The sequence below is a fragment of the Mastomys coucha genome, unplaced genomic scaffold (genome assembly GCF_008632895.1).
Source record: "Mastomys coucha isolate ucsf_1 unplaced genomic scaffold, UCSF_Mcou_1 pScaffold5, whole genome shotgun sequence".
Taxonomy (NCBI): domain Eukaryota; kingdom Metazoa; phylum Chordata; class Mammalia; order Rodentia; family Muridae; genus Mastomys; species Mastomys coucha.
The window spans coordinates 70,256,084-70,264,663 of NW_022196911.1; the positions used below are offsets into that span (position 1 = coordinate 70,256,084).

General features: G+C 44.7%; 1 non-coding gene across 1 annotated transcript; it reads right to left on the reverse strand.

Moving 5' to 3' along the window:
• Nucleotides 1-3,905: 3,905 nt before the first annotated feature.
• LOC116079316 lies at nucleotides 3,906-4,012 on the reverse strand. The gene has a single exon (XR_004113889.1). It is a non-coding gene; the product is annotated as a U6 spliceosomal RNA (small nuclear RNA).
• Nucleotides 4,013-8,580: the final 4,568 nt, after the last annotated feature.

The window sequence follows — 8,580 nt, forward strand, 5'->3', positions numbered from 1 at the left end:
AGTCTCTCCACACATCCCTCCCAACCTGGACAAATAATGAATGGGATCTTGGAATGAGAGGTTTCTGAGCAGGCCAGAGAAGGATAGGTTGGAAGGATCCCAGGCCTGGTTTTGGCCTGTTTGACCACATTGTTCCCCCATCTGATGGAGCTGCAAGGAGCCCAGTATCCCTGAGAAAAGCCCTTTCCCATCCTCTGCTAATGTGAGTCATTCTGAGAGCACAGCTTCAGGAGTTCAGCACATCTGGTACCACACTGTCAATATACATCATGCTGTGGGCAGCTAGAATATGCTTTGCATCCTGAGCATGAAAAGGACCTTGTTTCTATGTACAGCCCTCCCCTCCTGATAATTGGAGTCATTTCAGGCCATCTGGGGGATGGGAAGGGAAAGAAGCTGATTCCACCATGTGGCGAAAGTAAGGTAGGTTGCATTTATTGGGTTGAAGATGGGCACAGAAGTCACTCCAAGACAATGAATCAATCATGGGACTTTTGTTGAAACCATATATCCAACACTCCATCCATTTATATATGTATATGTATATGTATATGATATATATGACATATATATGATTTATTTATTTAATGTATATGCATACACCATTGCTCTCTCCAGAAGAGGGCATCAGATCCCATTACAGATGGTTGTGAGCCACCATGTGGTTGATGGGAATTGAACGCAGGACCTCTGGAAGAGCAGGCAGTGCTCTTAACCGCTGAGCCATCTCCAGCCCCCCACCCTGCCCCAACACTCCATCTTAGGCACTAAGGCTGTAGCACTGAAGCACATAGGACTATTGGCAAGGAGTTGGCAAACTCCTGGGCAGCTAAAATGGTAGCCCGTGAACTTGGAGGTATAGTATGTCATTTGCCACCACAAGGAGTAAGGTATCCAGAAAAACGAGCATATAGATTGGGGATATGGCTCAGCCTGTCAACTGCTTGCCTAGCACAAAGCTCCAGGTTAAAGCTATAGCACTATATAAACTGGACACGGTGCTGCATACCAATAGTATTAGTATCCAGGAGGTAAAGCAAATGATCACAAGTTGAACCTCATCTTTCAATACACAGTGACTTTGAAATCTGCTGTACACAAGGTCCTGCGTTTGAAAGGGGGTTGGGGAGCTAGAGAGATGGCTCAGTGGTTCGAGTCAAGTGCTGCTCTTCCAGAAGACCTAAATTTGAGTTCCAGCACCCATGTCCCTAACTCCAGGGGATCTGACACTTTTTCTGGCCTCTGCATACACACACACACACATAGTCACACACATGAATAAAGATAAATAATAAAAAACAAATTTTAAAGGTGGAATGAGGAGATCGCTGATAACAAAGTGATCTGTATCCACAGAGTCACAGGTCTCTGAAAACCCTTACACAGTAAGGCCCCTCCCTCACTACGTAGCCCTGGAACTCACTATGTAGTCCAGGCTGGCTTTGAACTGACAGAGATCTGACAGCTCCTAGCTCCCCAATGCTGGGATTAAAGGTATGGGCCACCATCATCCTGCTCACATTTGCTTTTAAGCAATCAAGATTGACTTGTGGGTTTTTCACCTCTTCCTCTTCTCTATCTTCTGGAGTACTGGAGACTGACTCTAGGACCTGGCATAGGTGCTCTACTATTGAGCTTTCGCCCCGGGCCATTTTAATTAAAAATTTTTATCTCTATTATTTTTTTATTTTTTATTTATTTATTTATTTATTTATTTTTTTGAGACAGGGTTTCTCTGTGTAGCTCTGACTGTCCTGGAACTCACTCTGTAGACCAGGCTGGTCTCAAACTCAAAAATCCGCCTGCCTCTGCCTCCCAAGTGCTGGGATTAAAGGCGTGTGCCACCATTGCCCAGCTCTATTAATTTTTAATTAGCAGTTATTTGGTGGTGGGTTTGTTTGTTTTTGACGTGAGTCTGGGCGTCACAGTGAAGCCTAGTTTCCTGTTTTTCCTGGTACCTAATCTCTAGGAAGGGTGTGGTCTAGGGAAAAGAAGACTCACCTCTGGATAAACATCTGCCCACGACTGGGCATCAAGTACAGTTTGAGCTGGGAGTGGTGGCACACGCCTTTAATCCCAGCACTTGGGAGGCAGAGGCAGGCAGACTTCTGAGTTCGAGGCCAGCCTGGTTTACAGAGTTGAGTTCCAGGACAGCCAGGGCTACACAGAGAAACCCTGTCTCGAAAAACCAAAAACCAAAACCAACCAACCAAACAAAAATAATAAAATAAAATTGGAAAAGTTTTAAAAAGTAGAGTTTGAAAAAGAGGGGGAGGGGAGAAGGGATTGACTGCCCCGTGCCAGGGCTGCTGGTTAAAGCCAGTTCAGAACCTTGGTGTTAGGTAGAGATGTGAGAAGTCAACATCAGATAATGCTCAGATATCATCGTATAAAATGTAACCCTCTCATTTTACAGATGGGAAAACTGAGGCCCAGCACTTTCCCCTGCTGACATCCCTGCTTCCTGGCAGTTCTTCATCTTTTCTTCTTAATTCCCAAGTTAAGAACCACAGTTAGGGGGCTAATCCTGCAGTCCTAGGACTCTGGGGTCTAACCTCACCTCTCCAGCTGCTTGGGGAACTCTACTGGGAAAGAAGGGGAGGAGTGGGTGGGACCAGCTGAGTAGGTGCAGCCATCATAACGATAATTAGGAAGGTAGGAGGCTCTGAGACTAATTATGTGGGCTAGGCTGTAGCCTAGATAAACCTCCGTCTGTATTTCTACCATATCTTTGTGTAGGCCCCCCAAACAGGGAAACTGAGGAGCCCAGGCATCCCTAAGGCAACCCAAAGAATGGAGTTGTACATTCGGGCTGAGAGGACGAGGAAGGACGCCACCAAGGAAGGACATGTGTTGGATCCTAGGCTGCTGAGCAGTAGGCCCTACAGACCCTGGCCATGAGAAGGCTAGGGGAAGGGCTGCTGCTGCCTCCTCTTCCTCCTCCTCATTTTCCTCCTCGTCCTCTTTCTCCTCTTCTTCCTCTTCCTCCTCCTCTTTCTTCTTTTTCTGAAACAGCGTCTCATGTAGCCAAGGATGGCCTATCTTGACCTGATCTCCTAACCTCCACCTCCCAGGTGCTAGGATCTCAGGTGTGCACACCTGAACACTTGGGTTAGGAAGGGAATTTCTGATGGTAGCCTGTATGGACTCAGGCTGGTGGGCCTCAATCAGACATTATGAAAATGATCCGAAGCTCTGGTCAAAGGTCAATAACGCTACAACACACAGAGGAAAAATCTGCAAGGAAAGCCAGGTATTATAAACAGTGGTGGAGGTCAAAGGTGGCACTCTGAGCCAACAGCAAAATTCCCCCCCACCCCCCACCCCCCCGTGAGTCTTGTAGAGCCTCAGAAGGACTGCTTGGCATTCCCTACACCTGGATCATCCCCTTTGCCAACAAACACGTTGAACACCTAACTTGCATCAGACTTAGGGAAGATACTGGGGATACGCAGAGGCTAGCCTGTTCTGTACCACAAAATCCTGTCTCCAAGGTCGGGTGTGTCTGTATGTGTGTGCTATGGAATCTCCTGGTTTACGACCGGAGAGACAGTTCTAAAGCTTTTTTACAGGACCCAGGTTTGATTTCCAGCACCAACATGATGGCTCACAACCATCTGTAACTTCAGTTCCAGAGAATCAGACAGCAACTCTAATCTCCTCTGACTCCTGCAAGCATGAGGTATACAGACAAGACATACATGCAAGTAAAACACCCACACACATAAAATAAATAAATTACAAAATAAACAGTTAAAAAAGTAAAGTAAATCCCTCTGCTTTCTTCTCTTAAGAGTCATACCAGTTTGAGTTTATGCCTTTGGTCCCAAAGTAAATACTATTTTTTTTTCTTTTTTTTTTTGTTTTGTTGTTGTTGTTGTTGTTTTATTTTTGTTTTTGTTTTTTTAAATATGGAACGCTTCACGAATTTGCGTGTCATCCTTGCGCAGGAGCCATGCTAATCTTCTCTGTATCGTTCCAATTTTAGTATGTGTGCTGCCGAAGTGAGCACTGTTTTGTTTTTTTTTGAGACAGGGTTTCTCTGTATATCCCTGGATGTCCTGGATCTCACTCTGTAGACCAGGCTGGCCTCGAACTCAGAAATCTGCCTGCCTCTGTCTCCCAAGTGCTGGGACTAAAGGCGTGCGCCACCACTGCCAGGCTGTTATCATTATTATTGTTGTTATTAGTTTGAGATAGCATCTCATATAGTCCAGGCTGGCCTCAAACTTTCTATATGGTGAGTTCTGACTCTTGATGTTATGAATATGGACTTCCAACCACAGTTGCATAGTACAGGTACAGTTCTTCAAAATTCTAGAATTTCCTGGGAATGAACCAAGTACTCATAAGAGGTTGGTTAAAAGGATTATGGTATAACTGCACACCCGGCTATTACTCAGCATAAAATGAGTCAAGAAATCTCTTTGCAAACTGATATGTAGCAATCTTCATATTATTGCTAGATTGAAAAAAAAAAAGATCAGGGTGGGGCTGGCAAACTGGCTCAATGGGTAAAGTGTTGGCCACCAAGCCTGATGATCTGACTTTGACCTCCCAGATCCACATGGTGGAAGGAGAGAACACACTCCTATAATTTGTTCTCTGACATCCACTAGTGCCCCCCAATAATAAAGAAATGTTTAACATTTTTAAAAATCAGAATAGAGACAATGACATGTTTATCTAATAAAAAAAAATGGGGTGTGGGAACGATGGTTCAGCAATGAAGGATACTAGCTGCCCCTGTTTTGAGACGAGGTCTCAGTATTTAGCCGGGAGCAAAAGCATATACCACCATGCATGGCTGCACTGGCTGCCTTGCAGAAGGCCAGCCCAGGCAAAACACCCAAACACATAAAATAAACAGGTAAATAAATACTATAACTAGCTAGGTGGTGGGGGAGCACACCTTTAATCCCAGCACTCCAGAGACAGAGGCAGGTGGATCTATCTCTGTGAGTTCAAAGTCAGTTTGGTCTACAGAATTAGTTCCAGGACAGCCAAGGCTACACAGAGAGACCCTTTCTTGAAAATCCCAAATAAATAAATAATAAATAAATAAATAAATATGAAATAAGACTTTTTTGTTTGTTTTATTTTTCATTTATTTATTTTTTATTTATATAAGTACACTGTAACTGTCTTCAGACACATACCAGAAATGTGCATTGGACCGCATTACAGATGGCTGGGAGCCACCATATGGTTGCTGGGAATTGAACTCAGGACCTCTGGAAGAGCAGTCAGTGCTCTTAACTGCTGAGCCATCTCTCCAGCCCTGTTTGTTTGTTTGTTTGTTTGTTTGTTTGTTTTTTGAGACAGGGTTTCTCTGTGCAGCCCTGGCTGTCCTGGAACTCACTCTGTAGACCAGGTTGATTCACAGAGATGTGCCTACCTCTGCCTCCCAAGTGCTGGGATTAAAGGTGTGTGCCACCACTGCCCTGCTAAAATAAAACTCTTAAGATTAAGAAAGAGAATAGAATATAGAAAAAAGAAACTAGACATACATTTACACATACATACTTTATATGGTGTATCCCTAGAGAGGTATAAGAATTAGTAACTCGGGGGGTGGGAGGGAGGGCGGGTAATGCCCATCCCTTTAATCCCAGCCCTTGGGGCCGGGCAGTGGTGGCACATGACTTTAATTCCAGCACTTGGGAAGCAGAGGCAGGGCAGGCAGATTTCTGAGTTTGAGGCCAGCCTGATCTATAGAATGAGTTCCAGGACAGCCAGGGCTACACAGAGAAACCCTGTCAAAAACTGAAAGAACAAAAACAAAAAGAAAAGAAAAAAGAATTAGTGAGTTGGGCTGTTTGGATGGGAGCAAACAAGGAAGGGAGGAAGGGAAGGAGGGACTGGAGAGATGGCTCAGGGATTAAGAGCAATGACTGCTCTTCCAGAGGTCCTGAGTTCAACTCCCAGGAACCACATGGTGGCTCACAACCATCTGTAATGCACTCTTTTGGTGTGTCTGAAGAAGTGGCAGGGCATTCACACACTAAAATAAATCTTTAAAAAAAAAGAAGAAGAAGAAGAAGGAAGAAGACAGACAGACAATTTCCCCCCTCTTGATTCTCTTGCCTTTGTCTCTCAAGTGCTGGGGTTTCAGGTGTGCACCACCATGCCTGACTTGTATGTTGCTTATTTCTTATTTATTTATTTTTTTAGAAAAGTTCTCTTGAAACCCAGGCTGGCCTCTAACACGCTGTGTAGCTGAATTTCTGATCCTCCCGACTCTGGAATTACTGGCTTATGCCACTCTGCTAGCTGCTCAGTCCAGAAGCCAGGCAGTGGTGATCAGTCTACGGCTGAGCAGCATCCCTAACTCTCTATGTTCTTTTTACTTTTTGGATTTTGAACTATGTGAATTTATTATCTGTGTAATTTTTTCTTTTTTTCTTTTTTTTTTCTTTTTTCTTTTCTTTTTTCGAGATAGGGTTTCTCTGTGTAGCCCTGGTTGTCCTGGAACTCACTCTGTAGACCAGGCTGGCCTCGAACTCAGAAATCTGCCTGCCTCTACCTTCCAAGTTCTGGGATTAAAGGCATGCGCCACCACTGCCCGGCTCTATGTAAATTTTTAAGTAAAGTTGGCTGTAGGGGTGCGTTTCTGTAATTTATGTAGTGAATTCCAAGCCAGCCTAAGCTACAAAATAAGGCCACTTCTCAAACAAGCAACCAAAGAACAGCCTCCTCCCAGAAGCACTCACTGGGTGCCCTGAGCACTTAGACAGCCTTGCCTGAGGCTCTTCCTTCCTTCCGCAGCCCTTCTTGCACAGGGCATTGCTTGGAGCTTTCCAGGTCAGCCACTGCACACACACACACACACACACACACACACACACACACACACACCACGTGGGACATTGCTTAGAGCTTTCCAGGTCAGCAACGGGACACACAAAGAAACACACACACCCAAACACACACACACACACACACACACACACACACACACACACACACACACACGCTCATATGCACATGTGCGCACATGCCATATATCCATACATATAATTAAAAGTAAAAACAAAAACACAGGGAAAGGGAGATGGCTCAGTTAGTAAAGTACAAAGCCAGGCATAGGGATAGTCCTCTACAATCCCAGCACCCACGAGACAGAAACTGGAGCATTCCTCGGACTTGTTAGCCAGCCAGCCAGTTTAGCTAACTGCTGAGCTCCAAGATCAATGAAAGAGAGACCTTACTTTAAGAAATAAGGTAGCTGGGCGGTGGTGGCGCATGCCTTTAATCCCAGCACTTGGGAGGCAGAGGCAGGTGGATTTCTGAGTTCGAGGCCAGCCTGGTCTACATAGTGAGTTCCAAGACAGCAAGGGGGACACAGAGAAACCCTGTCTCAAAAAAACAAAACAAAACAAAACAAAACAAAAAAAGGCCTGGTGAGATGGCTCAGCGGGTAAGAGCACCGACTGCTCTTCTGAAGGTCATGAGTTCAAATCCCAGCAACCACATGGTGGCTCACAACCACCCACAATGAGATCTGATGCCCTCTTCTGTTGTGTCTGAAGACAGCTACAGTGTACTTGTAATAAATAAATAATAAATAAATCTAAAAAAACAAAAGAAAAAAGATAAGAAAACAAAACAAAAAAAGAAATAAGGTGAGGGACACACACACACACTAAATAAAAATGTAGTAAAGGTTTCTAAAAAGATAAGTTGGGGAAGCAAAGAGGCAGACAGCTGAGCTACACACAGACAAGAACACACAAACATGAATGTACACACACACAGCAAAACACCTGAGATTCAGCAAGATGGTAATGATTGCTCAAGTTCACTACAAGAGACAGGTAAAGGTTCCTAGGAACTGACTTCCAGTCCGATTCTGTGTCAGGTCTGTGTTGCTTGCCTGCATTTTCTTTGTTTGTGTGTTGTTGTGTGTTTTCTTGAGACAGGGTCTAGCCAGGTAGCCCAGGCTAACCTTAAACCCTTTACATCCTCTCCTTGGCTTCTGAGTGCTGGGATGACAGATGGAAACACTGCGCCCAGTTCCTGTCTGCCTGATTTCTTCTATGTGCACCCAGCAATAAGTTTTTGATCATTTTTCCAACTGTCTTGTGCAATAGCCTGAAATCCCTTCTCCTTAGTCCTGTTCAGTTCTCCTTTGCCCTCACAGAACAGTCAAGAGGATCTTTCTGACGTATAAATTTCTCTACTTCCTCTCCCTTCAATGGAGGGTTCCTTCTTCTATTGGCTACAGTTCTCATCATCACATGCGCTCTAGGGCAAACTGGGTTTCCTATTTACTCTATTTTGACAGTGTGTTGCTATGTAGTCCAAGCTGCTCTCAAAATTCAGGTCCTCCAGCCTCTACCTATCAAGAACTGGGATTACAGGCCCTTGTGGTCACACTACATCCCTACAAGGAAAGCAGATTTAACTTTTCTTTGCAACTTCGACAAGGGTGTGTGTAGACTGCTCCCATCTCAGCTTCAGACTGCCAGGTTCCATTAAATCCTAGCAAGTGTAAAGACTGCGCTTAGTGCTTCACAAAGGGCTTCTCCACCTGTGCATGGAAGGCTTACCTTGTTCCCTCTCTGCCTGGACATAACT